Here is a 14,346-nt window from a genome sequence, read left to right on the forward strand (position 1 = left end):
CTTCGTCAGCCTCGGGTGGAGCTTGTGAAGAACTAGCTCCCGGAGTAGAAGAACGAATCCATTCACCGGTTTCTTTGTCCTTTACCCATCCCGCTCTCGTTAAGGAAAGAAGATTTATTTGTTTCTTAAGAGGAAAAACGGCATCTAGACCGACTCTAAGCCCAGCTTTGGAAAACAGATTACTCAAAAAGCAACCGTAGACTAGAGATGAACAGTGTTTCTTGTTAGGAACAAGATTTACGGTTTCAACAATTTCAGCAAAAATAATCTGTGGTAGGTTAATTTTAATACGGTTTTCAAAACAATGTAACCACCAAAGATCCAAAGCTCTAAGAGTAGAATAACGACCTCCGGATGGTCGAAACCACCAAGAAATCATTAGATGAAGAAAACGCTCATGTAGGTCTAAGACACTCGCACTATCCCTTCTTTTATAACGAGAACCTAAAATTTGTTTTTCATTCGAAATACCATCATTATCTAATCCAAATGTATTGGCTATATATGCCGGATCAATATATAAGAATTGTCCTAGAAGGTAGGAACGAATTCCTATGGTTTCGGTTTCAGCTTGGTTTTTAACACATACGGCATTAGAGTAGAATATACGAACAAGTTGATGGTAAACGATGGGTTCAAGATCAAATAGTTTATCAAATTTCCATTCTTGTAAAATGGGAAGATATTTAAAATCGATAGCTAACATAGCTTGACGAGAAGGAATACGTTCTTCCCGGATTTTGTAAGAATCGAAATATTGATAATACCAATATCGGTGATTTCTAGACCCAGGATGATTGAAACACGAATTTTGGATAGTCAAGTTAGGATCAGTGGGATTGGGATTAGAAATTGGAATAGAATGAGGATTTGGAGGTGGATTTGGTTGACGACTAGAACGACTAGATGAAGACCTAGGTCGTTTAGGATTTGACATGGTGAAGGAAATCGGAATAGATATAATAACCTGCAATTTTAAAACAAGTGTATGCAATTCAATTAATCCCAAAACTCAAATGAGTCCTCAATATTTCAAGATTCTCTAAATCAATCCTAATGGGCAAAGTTTTTGAAAAACTTTTGAAAAATATAGTTTTGAGAAACAATATATGTATAGTTTTTCATAACAACAATATAATTTGATCAAAACACAATAATTTGAAAAATAACATTTTTATTATTATTATTATTTCGAAAATTTTAAAAAATTTGAGAAATTCTTGTGTTTTTGATGAAATTAGTTGTAACATCTAGTTTCTAATCACTAAATAATCAATGCCCGATCACTATTTCAACCTAGAACTAATTGAAACTAATCCTATGTTCAAAAATAATGAAATAAAGAGTTTAGAAAAATTTACCTTGAAATATGAAGATTGAGGGGATTTAGATGTTGTTTGCACGATTTTAATGATTCCAACAGGTTTGGAAGATGATTTATGAAGCAAATTCCGATTAATATCGTTGATTTGAGGCAAAAATGGAGATTTGAGGGGTTTAGAGGGTGAGAACGGCGGAATATATAATAAAATAAGGGTTTGGGATTTTGGGGTGTTCTGTTCGATTTTAACAGAACCCCAGGGGGGTATCGATTCCCCTGTGGGGGGAATCGGTTCCCCTTCAAAGGGGGAATCGGTTCCCTCAGGGGGGGATCGATTCCCTCTGCACCAAAATGCTAAAATCCGAATTTTTAAGCACAAAATGCTAAATTAATCTTTTCTAGTGGTATTGGCAACTCATATATCAAACATTAATTATGTTCAAATAATTAAATTAATCTTTAATTGATTTTTGAACATAAAATTAATTTTCATTAAGAATCACAAACTCCCCCTAACTAATAGCAAGAATACAATCAAAAATTATTATTATAAGCATTTTTCAAGATTTATTAGAAGTGCTAAAATTATTTTAAACACTAAGTGAAGATAGGTTGGTCAAACCTAATTCTCTCCTAAGTGTCCAAAATCTTTCCTTGTCTAAGGGTTTTGTAAAGATATCCGCTAATTGGTGCAAAGTATCAACAAATTCTAGAACTACATCTTCCTTAGTGACATGGTCTCTAATGAAGTGATGTCTTATTTCAATGTGCTTAGTTCTAGAGTGTTGGATGGGATTTTTAGTGAGACAAATAGCACTAGTATTGTCACACTTGATAGGAATAGTACCTACTTCAATTCCATAATCAAAAAGTTGTTGTTTCATCCATAAAACTTGTGCACAGCAACTACCGGCTGAAATGTATTCCGCTTCAGTGGTAGATAATGCAACACAATTTTGTTTCTTTGAAAACCAAGAAATCAGCATATTTCCAAGGAATTGGCAAGTACCGGAGGTGCTTTTCCTATCTAATTTGCATCCTCCATAATCCGCATCAGAAAAAGCATGCAAGCTAAAACTAGAGTCTCTAGGATACCAAAGTCCTAAACTAGGAGTGTCCTTAAGGTATCTAAAGATTCTCTTAACAGCTAGTAAATGTGATTCCTTAGGACATGATTGAAATCTAGCACATAAGCAAACACTAAACATAATGTCCGGTCTACTTGCAGTTAGATAAAGCAAAGAGCCAATCATTGACCTATAATTTAACATCTACACATTTACCTCATTCATCTAAGTCAAGCTTTGTTGAAGAGCTCATTGGAGTGTTATGAGGTTTCCCATTTTCCAGTCCAAACTTCTTGAGCATATCTTTGACGTACTTAGCTTGATTAATGAAGATGCCATCTTTTCTTTGCTTGATTTGGAGTCCCAAGAAAAATGAGAGCTCCCCCATCATGCTCATCTCAAACTCACTTTGCATTAGCTTAGAAAATTCTTGGCAAAGAACATCATTAGTAGAACCAAATATTATATCATCAACATAAATTTGAACTACTAATAAATCTTTACCTTTTCTCTTTAAAAACAATGTAGTGTCAACCTTTCCTTTTAAAAAATCTTTTTCAATTAAAAAATTTGACAATCTTTCATACCAAGCTCTAGGAGCTTGTTTTAAACCATAAAGAGCTTTTGTCAATTTTAAAACATGATCCGGAAAATTTGAATCTTCAAAACCTGGAGGTTGTTCCACGTACACTTCTTCTTTTATAAAACCATTTAAAAATGCACTTTTAACATCCATTTGATATAATTTAAATTCATTGAAACATGCAAATGCTAATAACATTCTAATTGCTTCCATCCTAGCTACGGGAGCGTATGTTTCATCATAGTCTATGCCTTCTTCTTGAGTATAGCCTTGAGCAACAAGTCTAGCCTTGTTCCTCACTATATTACCACTTTCATCAAGTTTATTTCTAAAAACCCATCTAGTACCTACAGTAGATTTATTACTAGGCCTTTCAACTAATGTCCATACTTTACTTCTCTCAAATTGATTTAATTCTTCTTGCATAGCCATAATCCAATGTTCATCTTTTAATGCTTCTTTGATGTTCTTAGGCTCTATGCATGAAATAAATGCAACATAATTACAGATATTTCTAAGAGAAGATCGAGTAGTTACCCCTTTTGATGGATCACCTATAATTTCACCATCTTTGACATAGTTGTACTCTCTTGGAAAAGATACTTCCCTTTCTTCAATGGTTGGATTCTCGAGGGGATCATGAGTTTCCTCATCTTTTGTTTCTTCCTTTGATGATGATTCTCCAACGTCATATCTAACGTCATTTGCTTGTACAATACCTACATCATCATTAACAGAAGAATCCTTCCTCGGAAGGGGATTATCATCGAAAACAACATGTATAGACTCTTCTACAACTAAAGTTCTTTTATTAAATACACGATAAGCTTTAGAGTTTAAGGAATAACCCAGAAAAATTCCTTCATCACTTTTAGCATCAAATTTACCAAGATTTTCTTTACCGTTGTTTAAAACAAAACATTTACATCCAAAAGGATGAAAATAACTAATGTTAGGCTTTTTATTTTTGAGAATTTCATATGGAGTTTTCTTTAAAATTGGCCTAATCATTACTCGATTTATAACATAACAAGCGGTATTTGTGGTTTCCGCCCAAAAATATTTTGGCAAATTATTTTCACAAAGCATGGTTCTAGCCATTTCTTCTAAAGTTCGATTTTTCCTCTCAACAACTCCATTTTGTTGAGGGGTTCTAGGTGCTGAAAAATTGTGGCTAATACCATTAGAATTACAAAACTCAATAAATCCAAGATTTTCAAATTCAGTTCCATGATCACTTCTAACACTAGTGATAGAGTATCCTTTTTCATTTTGGATTATTTTGAAAATGTGATGAAATTTTCTAATGCTTCATCTTTAGCACTTAAGAATAGAACCCAAGTGTATCTAGAATAGTCATCTACCAAGACAAATGCATATTGTTTTCCTCCCAAGCTAGTAGTTCTAGTTGGCCCAAAAAGATCTAAATGGATCAATTGTAATACTCTACTAGTTGATACATCATTAATAGATTTAAAAGAAACTCGTTTTTGTTTTCCTTTAGCACAAGCATCACAGATTTTATCATTATCAAATTTAAGCTTAGGCAACCCTCGAACTAAATCACCTTGAATTAGCCGTTGCAAACACTCATACTAGCATGACCTAGTCTCCTATGCCATAACCAACTATCATGCTCATCCTTAGCAACTAGGCATAAATTAGTCATATCAATAGAATCTAAATGCACCATGTAAATGTTTCCTATTCTATGACCAACAAGCATAATCCGATTAGATGCAATGTCAATGACTTTACAACCATTAATTTCAAATAAGACATTGAATCCTTTATCGCATAATTGACTAATACTCAATAGATTATGCTTTAATCCATTCACATATAAAACATTCTTAATTTGTATGGAAGAGGTATTACCTATTGTACCAATACCTTCAATGTGACCTTTTGAATTGTCTCCAAAAGTCACTTCTCCTCCATTTTTGGCGTTAAGCTCAATGAACCGGCTTTTGTCTCCGGTCATATGTCTTGAGCATCCACTATCAAGGTACCATGAGTTTGAATTTGTTTCCCGTGCCTTGTAGCAATGCTCCTTTCCCTACAAACATAGATTAATTTTTATTTTTGGTACCCAAATTCTTTTGGGTCCATATTCATTAGTTTCCAAAATCCTAGTCCCTTTAGGTATCCATTTGTGTAGGATATTTTTATCTTTAGTAGTAATGAGTTCTTTAGGAACCCACACACTTTTAATGATTTTTCCATTAGAGGTTCTTTGGGGACCTCTATGATTGTAGTTTCTAAAACTTTTTCTAACAAAGTTGGATTTTGAATTTTCACCTTTTTCAAATGTTTTGTTCCAACTTTATCAAAAGAAGTTTTAAGATCATCAATTTTCTTTTGATGATCATCATTGATCTTTGAAAGTAAATTTTGCAAATCTAAATTTTTCTTTTCAAACTCTTCTAGTTTGATTTGCAAATTTTTGATTTTACTTTCAAGATCGTTGTTGGTTTTGGATATGAGTTTGTTTTCATTTTTCAATTTTGAAACATCATTTTTATATTTTAAAAATAATTTCTCATAATCCGAAGCCAACCCATTGTACTCCTCAAATAACTCATCATAAGATAAATCATCAAAATCGGATGAGTTAGAGGTTACCTTAGAATCTTCCCCGAATGCCATCAAGCACAAGTTTGCTACTTCTTGTTCCTCTTCATCGGAACCTTCTTCATCTCTCCATGTAGCCACATGAGCCTTGTGCTTATTCTTTGATTGACCCTTTTTCTTCAATTGTGGGCAATCATATTTGACATGCCCCGGCTTTTTGCATTCATAGCAAATGATTGGGTCCTTCTCTTTTGGTTCATTTTGAGGCCTTCGTTTCGTTTGAATTTTCTTCCTTGGTAAGGTCTCATCATTTTTCTGAACCGTTTGGCAAACAATGCCATTTCCTCGTCATCATCATCATTAGAATCACTCTCATCTTTTGTGGATTTGAGAGCAACTCCAATGTTTTTCTTCTTCTCCTTCTCCTTTGGTGTCTCTTCAACTTTATCAAGGTCCACATCATCTTCAAGCATCATCTCATGAGTGAGGAGTGAACCGATAAGTTCTTCAAGAGTTAAGGACGATAGGTCCTTAGACTCGATGATTGCCGTCTTCTTTGATTGCCATGATTTTGGGAGGGAGTAGACTAACTTCCTCACAAGCTTTTCATTTGAGATGATCTCTCCATATGATTTGAGACCATTGACAATCGTTGAAAATCTATCCGTCATAGCTTTGATGTCTTCATTTGGTTTCATCCTGAAATTTTCATAGCTATGCGTTAGAATACTAATTTTTGATTTCTTTACCTCATCTGTACCTTCATGTGTGACTTGAAGTTTGTCCCATATTTCTTTGGCGGTTGTACACGATGAAACTCTTCCGTATTCATCTGGTCCAAGAGCACAAAAAATAATATGGATGGCTTTGGAGTTGAGCTGGAACATTCTTGTCTCTCCTTCACTCCACAACCTTGGATGAGTGAGAGGTTTGATGTATCCTTCTTCTACAGCATTCCATGCTCCCATGTCACTTGCTTGAATGAAGTACATCATTCTATTCTTCCAATAGGCATAGTTAGCTCCATTGAAGAAAGGAGGCTTGTTGACAGGCATCGAATCGAGACCGGAGTCGAAGTTTGAAGTGGAGGCCATTGATGACTTTGTAATCGATGTAACTCTTCCCGGATCGACTCAAGAGGCGATTAAACCTTCAAATGAGTTAGGCTCTGATGCCAATTGTTGAGTTAATCGAATGACGAAATTGGCCAAGAGGGGGGTGAATTGGCAATAAAAATTTTGTGGAAGCTTTTGCAGAAAATTGAAAGTAATTGCACAGCGATTTACAGTGGTTCGACTTTCTCAAACAAATTCTACGTCCACTACCTTAGCTATCCACACTAAGGATTTTCCAACAAATTCACTAATTTGTTCTTTCTTTTGAGGCCAAAGAGATAACCTTACAATTCCCTCAAGAGTATACCCCAACTCTTGAGAACACTCTTTTCTCAAAGAGAAGATTACAAATTTGCAAACTTACAAGAAAACCTCACAAGGTAAGATGTTTGCACAATTCTAGAACAAAGAAAAGAACACTCAAAGATGAATACAACTGAGCACAAAAAGTGTTCTTGAAAGCAAAATGAATATTGAATGAAAATGGGCTTGAAATGCTCAAACTTGAGGTTTGATGCTTTCTCTTTGATTCTCTCTTGATTCTAGTTGCTTGATGTTTCTTGTTTTTGATTAATGGCTTCTAAGCTTGCTTAAATACACCTTGGATCACTTCTGAACGTTGGGGATAATTAGAGAAGATATTATAGCCGTTTTAGTGTGAAAACATTTAATAAAACAGCTTGGACTGTGGGGGGAATCGGTTCCCTCTCATAGGGAATCGGTTCCCTAAGTGTAAAATTCAAATATTTCAACCGTTGAACAGGGGGGAATCGGTACCCCCTTGGGGGGAATCGGTTCCCTCCGAGCATTCTGGAAATCTCGGAGCCAAACCATTCAGGGGGGAATCGGTTCCTCCTATGGGGGGGAATCGGTTCCCTCTGAGTAATCTGGAATTTTTGACTTTGAATTGGTTCGAAATACTTTATAAAATATTTTGAAATTGTTTTATGATTAAAACTTAATTTTACACTTAAGTAAGGATCAAAAATGATTTTTGAAATATTTGGAGTAATGTTTTGATATTCGAATAGTTATATCGAATATACTTAGAAAATCATTTGGAAAATCTTAAAATCCATTTAACTTAATTTGTTATATCGAAATATTAAAATGTTTCAACAGAAACCAAGGATACAAAGCTGATGGAATACCAGAGACTAATACTGGATTTGCTCGATGAATTCGATGAAGTCACCTTCCACTACGTGCCTAGAGAAGAAAATCAAATGGCTGACGCTTTAGCTACCTTGGCAGCCGCATTCAAGGCTGGCGGGGAGTCTGAAATGATGCCAATTGACATGCAATCATATGAGTACCCGACTCATTATTACCAAATTGAAGAAGTGAAAGACACTAAGCCTTGGTACTACGATATTCTGCAGTATATCAAGCATCGGAGTTATCCAGAAGAAGCCAATGAAACCGATAAAAGAACTCTTAGAAGGATGGCAGCTGGATACGTCCTTAACGGAGAGGAAAAAATGATAGTGGAAGAAGTACATAATGGAGTTTGTGGAGCACATGTAAATAGACATATGATGTCAAGACAAATAATGAGATGCGGATATTTTTTGTCCACACTGGAAAGTGATTGCATCAACTATGCTAGAAGATGTCATAAATGTCAGATTTACGAAGATAAAACCAATGTTCCACCTCATCCACTTCATGTAATGACGTCGCCCTGGCCTTTCTCAATATGGGGCATGGATGTTATCGGGCAAATTCATCCTAAGGCTTCGAATGATCACCGTTTCATTCTCGTAGCGATTGATTATTTCACGAAATGGGTAGAGGCTGCATCATATACCAGTGTCACTCAGTCCACTATTTGCAAGTTCCTGAAAAAAGAAATCATATGTCGGTATGGTCTACCTGAAAGGATCATCACCGATAAAGCTACAAACTTGAACAACAAGATGATGAATGCTGCTTGTGAGCAGTTCAACATAAAGCATCACAACTACTGCTTACAGACCAAAGATGAACGGAGCAGTAGAAGCAGCAAACAAAAACATTAAGAAGATAGTGAAGAAAATGACTGAAACTTACAAAGACTGGCATGAGAAGTTGCCTTTTGCTTTGTTCGCTTATCGAACCTCGGTACGAACCTCGACTGGGGCAACTCCATTTTCACTAGCTTACGGAATGGAAGCAGTACTACCCATTGAAGTAAAGATTTCGTCACTCCGGGTCTTGACAGAGGTCAAACTGGATGATGCAGAATAGGTACAATCTAGATATGATCAGCTTAACTTGATAGATGAAAAGAGACTGAAAGCCATTCATCATGGTCAAATCTATTATAAACGAATGATCCGAGCACATGACAAAAAGGTGCGCCCGAGAATATTCGGCGAAAGAGATCTAGTACTAAAAAGAATTTGGCCAGTCCAGAAAGATTTTCGAGAAAAATGGACGCCAAATTGGGAAGGACCTTATGTCGTGAAAAAAGGCCTTCTCTAGAGGAGCCCTTGTTCTGGCTGAAATGGACGGACCTGAACTGCCACATCCCATCAACTCGGATGCAGTCAAAAAGTACTTCACTTAGGATGAAAACCCGAGAGGGCGTCCTAAGTTGAAAAAAAAAGAAAAAGGAAAAGGAAAAAAACAAAAAAGAAAAACGTTTATGGTGAAAAGCCGAAAGGGCGCCCTAAATTGAAAAAAAATGAAAAGAGAAAAAAGAGAAATAGAAAAAGAAAAAAGAAAAGAAAAATAAGGTGGGTTCAAGATGAAAACTGGCAAAGGGCGTCTTGCAACCAAGGATGGGTTCAAATTGAAAACCCGAAAGGGCGATTTGGATATCAGTTTAATAAATCCAGACAGTGGAAGCATCCCGGCATCTGAATCTCCTACAAACTCAACAAGTCGGAGAAAGGTTGCACTCTCCAGAACGTTGTCGCATTTTCAAAGATCCCTTGGCAAAGGCTGTGTTCAAAGTCACCTGGCGGCTTTTCAGCTCAGAAGTGCCCACATTATCGAGATCTCATACTTCATCATGTATTCATTTTCCAGAATGTTTATCATGTATTATTTGTTCTTTTTCTCATGAATAAAAGACAATATTTTTCTCTAAACCAATTCCTTTTGAGCATCTTGGATTGAGCTTAAACTTAATGATTTATTTACTTATGCAAAAGATAATCGCATATTACTGTACAAAGATTCATTGAAAAATACAGGTACCCGAAAGCCGATCAAGGCTCATGCGCATACTTGAGGTGGTCGAAAAGCATTCCCCAAATCAAGAAACATATAGAATGTGCACATCAGATTTGAACATTTGAGGAATTCAATATCAGGGATCAGAACTTCAAGATTTCAAAATCAAGAGTCAACAACGACAGGCCACCGGAGATCAAGATTTCTCTCCAGAGCCCAGAATAACATATGTTCCATATGCATTTTAGGCATACCTAAGAGCATGACTTCCATAACATCGCATATATGCATATCTTTATAGGTTTTTACCTAGAGTCAATTTCAACTTCGCAACGAAGGATATTGGACTAAAAAATGACACAATTTGCTCGAGGGTAGATTTCAACTTCACGACGAAGGATATCTGACTCGAGGCCAAACTTTACAACAAATGGGTCACCCCACGATTTCAACTTCACGACGAAGGAATCGTGTCCACCCGTAACATACAATACTTGGATTTCAACTTCACGTCGAAGGATATTCAAGTCAAGGCTCAACTTCACGACGAAGGGGCCATCCACGATTTCAACTCCACGACGGAGGATATCGTACCCACACATCCACGATTTCAACTCCACGACGGAGGATATCGTGCCATTTGAAGCTCAACTTCACGACGAAGGGGCTTCCCAATTTCAGAGCCAATTTCAACTTCACAACGAAGGATATTGGACTCAAGACAGCACAAGCTCAACTTCATGGCGAAGGGGCGGCTGACTGTCAACAAACAACTTCCCAATTTTAGAGCCAATTTCAACTTCACAGCGAAGGATATTGGACTCAAGACAACACAAGCTCAACTTCACAGAGAATGGGCGACTGACTGTCAACTTCCCAATTTTATAGCCAAATTCAACTTCACAGCGAAGGATATTGGACTCAAGACAGCACAAGCTCAACTTCACGGCGAAGGGGCGGCTGACTGTCAACAAACAACTTCACAATTTCAGAAACAATTTCAACTTCACAACGAAGGATATTGGACTCAAGACAGCACAAGCTCAACTTCACAGCGAATGGGCGGCTGACTGTCAACTTCTCAATTTCAGAGCCAATTTCAACTTCCCAGCGAAGGATATTAGACCCAAGACAACACAAGCTCAACTTCACGACGAAGGGGCTGCTGATTGTTAATAAAATTTCATTCAGAGTCAATTTCGACTTCACAACGAAGGATATTAGACTCGAGACAACACAAGCTCAACTTCACAGCCGACTGTCCACAAACAATTTCCCAGTTCCAGAACCTATTTCAACTTCACATCGTATGATATTGGACTCGGAGTTCGATTTCAACTTCATTACGAAGGATTTCGTGCTCATAATTTTCCAGTCCGACTTAACCTCGTGACGAGGGAGTCATTTTGTGGTTCAATTCGAATTAACATATATGTCATTACATTGGACGAAATTTGTGTCTTTTAATCTTTGCTCTATTTCGTTACATGATAATAAGCAAAGAGGGGCAGCTGAAGAGACTAAATTTCGACCATTAGTATTATATAATATATTTTTATTTATAAAGTATAATATATAATAAAAATATATTCTTATTAATTTGGGTTTCATTTTACATTTACAGGTCCAAAGTTACATTTGAGGCCCAAATCCCGTGACCCATTACACGCAGACTGCCCATGTGACCCAGACTTAACACACAACCCTTATCAGATTAGGGTTTCTAAAAACCCTAAGTGCACCGCAAGCCTTCCCCGTCGAAGACCCTATTTGCTTCACGCCTCGCAACAACACTGGATTTCTCGGCCATCACCAACGACGTGCATATGTGAGACACAACAACCAACAGAATGAGAGTCACAATCTGCTTAGGACTCAAGAATTTCGGAACTAAAAATAGTATTTTTAGAGTATAAATAAGCATGTAATCTATTCATTTGGGGACACGAATGCTAGGCATAAATATACAAAAATCACACAAGATTGCCAGAGAGCTTTTACGCACAAAACACCCAAAAATACGAGGCAAATCGGGGCTGTTGTAATCGATTCAAAAGGAAATAAAAAGGTAGTTTTTTTGCTCACCTTGTTGTTCGTTTTCGCTTTTGCATGTATTTATTTTGAGATTTGGCTCAAAAAAACCCCCAAATACGCTAAAAAGCCGATGAACATAGGTGGGGTTTCGAAGTTTTCAAACCCATATCTACACCTCGAGGCTTGTTTTTTGAAGAAAATACTTTGGTTTTGGAAACGAGGGAGTCAAGAGCTTTTTAAAAACTATGTCTTTCTCGTGTTTAGCCGCCGATGAACGGCGATCGTCGCCGATCAACGGTGGCGGTGAGGCGGCTCAGGGTGGCCATGGTGGTCGGGATCTGGATTTTTGGGCGGCGAGAGCTTTTTTTTTCTGAATAGGGGGGCTCGCGCAATAAAGGGAAGAAATAAAACATCTTTTAAAAAAATTAAGTTTTATACAACCAGTTAAGACCGACCCGAGCGGATCCCCTAGATCCGCGTGTTTTTAAAATGCAAATGGAGAAATTCTATTTTTGGTCCCTCGTAGCTTTGATCCTTTTATTTTAACCCTTAATCCTAATTTAAGCTCTGATTCTCTCTTAATTTGGTCATTTAATTCACTTTTCCTTTCAATTCGGTCCCCCCACATTTGACTGTAAATCCCGAACTCTCATTAAATTGGCCCACAAATTTCTTTCTTTTTGTATTTTAATCCTTGTTATATGTATTTAACTATACCGCTTATTATTTATTATTATTTTTTTATTTCTTTTTATCATTTCCATTTTTTTGTATTTATTATACTTTTTAGTATCTTATTATACTTTTTTATATAAATATATTGTTTATTTATTATTATTATTTATCATTAACGTGTATTTATATATATATTATTTAGTTTCCTCTTTATTATTATTGTCTATGTACATATTTAGTTATATTTTTTTTATTTTATATATATATATTTTAGTTTTTCAATTTATTACTATCATATATATACTTATTTCTGTTTTTTTTCCTTTGGTTGTATTGTTACTCATTTTTTGTTTATTGTTTATCTATGTTTTATTATTATTATTATTAGTATATATTTTATTTCATTTTATTTTGTGATCTTTTTATTTGTATTGATTTATTTATTTATTCATTTTTATCCTTCTTTATTTCATTTTATGTATCTTCACCTTTTCATTTCGAACACTTTTCTTGATGTTTTAAGGGTACGTTTTCAAAAACGGTTAAAGGTAAGTAATTTGGATCGTCATTTTATCTTTTAATTTAAAATTACAATTTTCTTAACTAAAGACAACTGGAAATTATATAGTACCGAAAGGGCAGTTCAGGGGTACTAACCATTCCTTGACTGTAATCGACTCCCGAATTCGACACATCTTTGCTAAGACGCATATCAGGTAAGAAATAGGGTATCCGATCAACCCATTTATTTTAAAATAAATGATCGGTGGCGACTCCAATTCATTTAATCCAAGTCGAAGCCCAATTACGGGCCTAACCGAAAGATGGTTCCGATAATAATATTTAATAATTTTAAAATATATTTATTGCATTTTAGAGAAAAGGCAAGTGACCTCATTTTTTTCGACTTTCAGAGAACATGATCATCATATTTTTATCGGTGGTGATGGGACCCCTCAGCATTGCTGTCTTGCTTTACAAAAGCAGCATAATTGGAGTATGAAAGATAACTAGAGATATTATTTAAAAACTTTCCTTAATTTGATAACAAGCGTATCTAGTGTAGTGGTATCATAGTACCCTCCCACGGTACTGACCGGGGTTCGATTCCCCGGATGCGCAAAGGCTATACCTATTTTGCTTGTTCGGAAAAACCACCCTACCCTAAAAATAAAGGGTAAATACCTATTACGTTATCCACCAAATACTTTACGTTTTAGTAACTCAATTATTTTTTTTAAATTATATCAAATGTTATATTTTAGATTCGTTTTGATCATATGTCTTTAAAAAATTATACCTAATATTATATGTGAATTCGTTTTGATCATATGTCTTTAAAAAATTATACCTAATATTATATGTAGGGATGGCAAACGGGCGGATCGGGTGCGGATACCTTCTCCCCATCCCCATACCCACCTAATATTTTTTAATCTACCACCCGCCCACTACCCATGATGGGTACAAATTTTCAAATCCACACCCGCCCACGCGGGTACATTTTCAAATCCATCCCCACACCCACTACTCACTAGCGACATACCCATCTAGACCCGCCTGACAACAAACTAATGGGATGTTGGAGTTGGTTCCCCGACAGTTTGTGATGGGGTAGCAGCGCATGCTTCAATTTGTCAGAGGAGTAGCTCTACGAATGTTATGGAGACAAATTGTAGGGAGCATGTAGTTGCAGAGCTGGATTGTTGTGTTGCTTTCGATGTTAATGCTCATAGTGCGCCTAATATAGGTTTTGAGGGGCTAATGAACATGGAAACTGCTGCTTTCGATGAGATCCTTAAATACTGTTCTAGA

General features: G+C 36.1%; 1 non-coding gene across 1 annotated transcript; it reads left to right on the forward strand.

The window, feature by feature from the left end:
- Nucleotides 1–13,582: 13,582 nt before the first annotated feature.
- TRNAG-CCC lies at nt 13,583–13,653 on the forward strand. Its single transcript has one exon. It is a non-coding gene; the product is annotated as a tRNA-Gly (tRNA).
- Nucleotides 13,654–14,346: the final 693 nt, after the last annotated feature.

This window comes from Hibiscus syriacus, unplaced genomic scaffold, assembly GCF_006381635.1.
Source record: "Hibiscus syriacus cultivar Baekdansim isolate YM2019G1 unplaced genomic scaffold, ASM638163v2 tig00110777_pilon, whole genome shotgun sequence".
Classification (NCBI taxonomy): Eukaryota; Viridiplantae; Streptophyta; class Magnoliopsida; order Malvales; family Malvaceae; genus Hibiscus; species Hibiscus syriacus.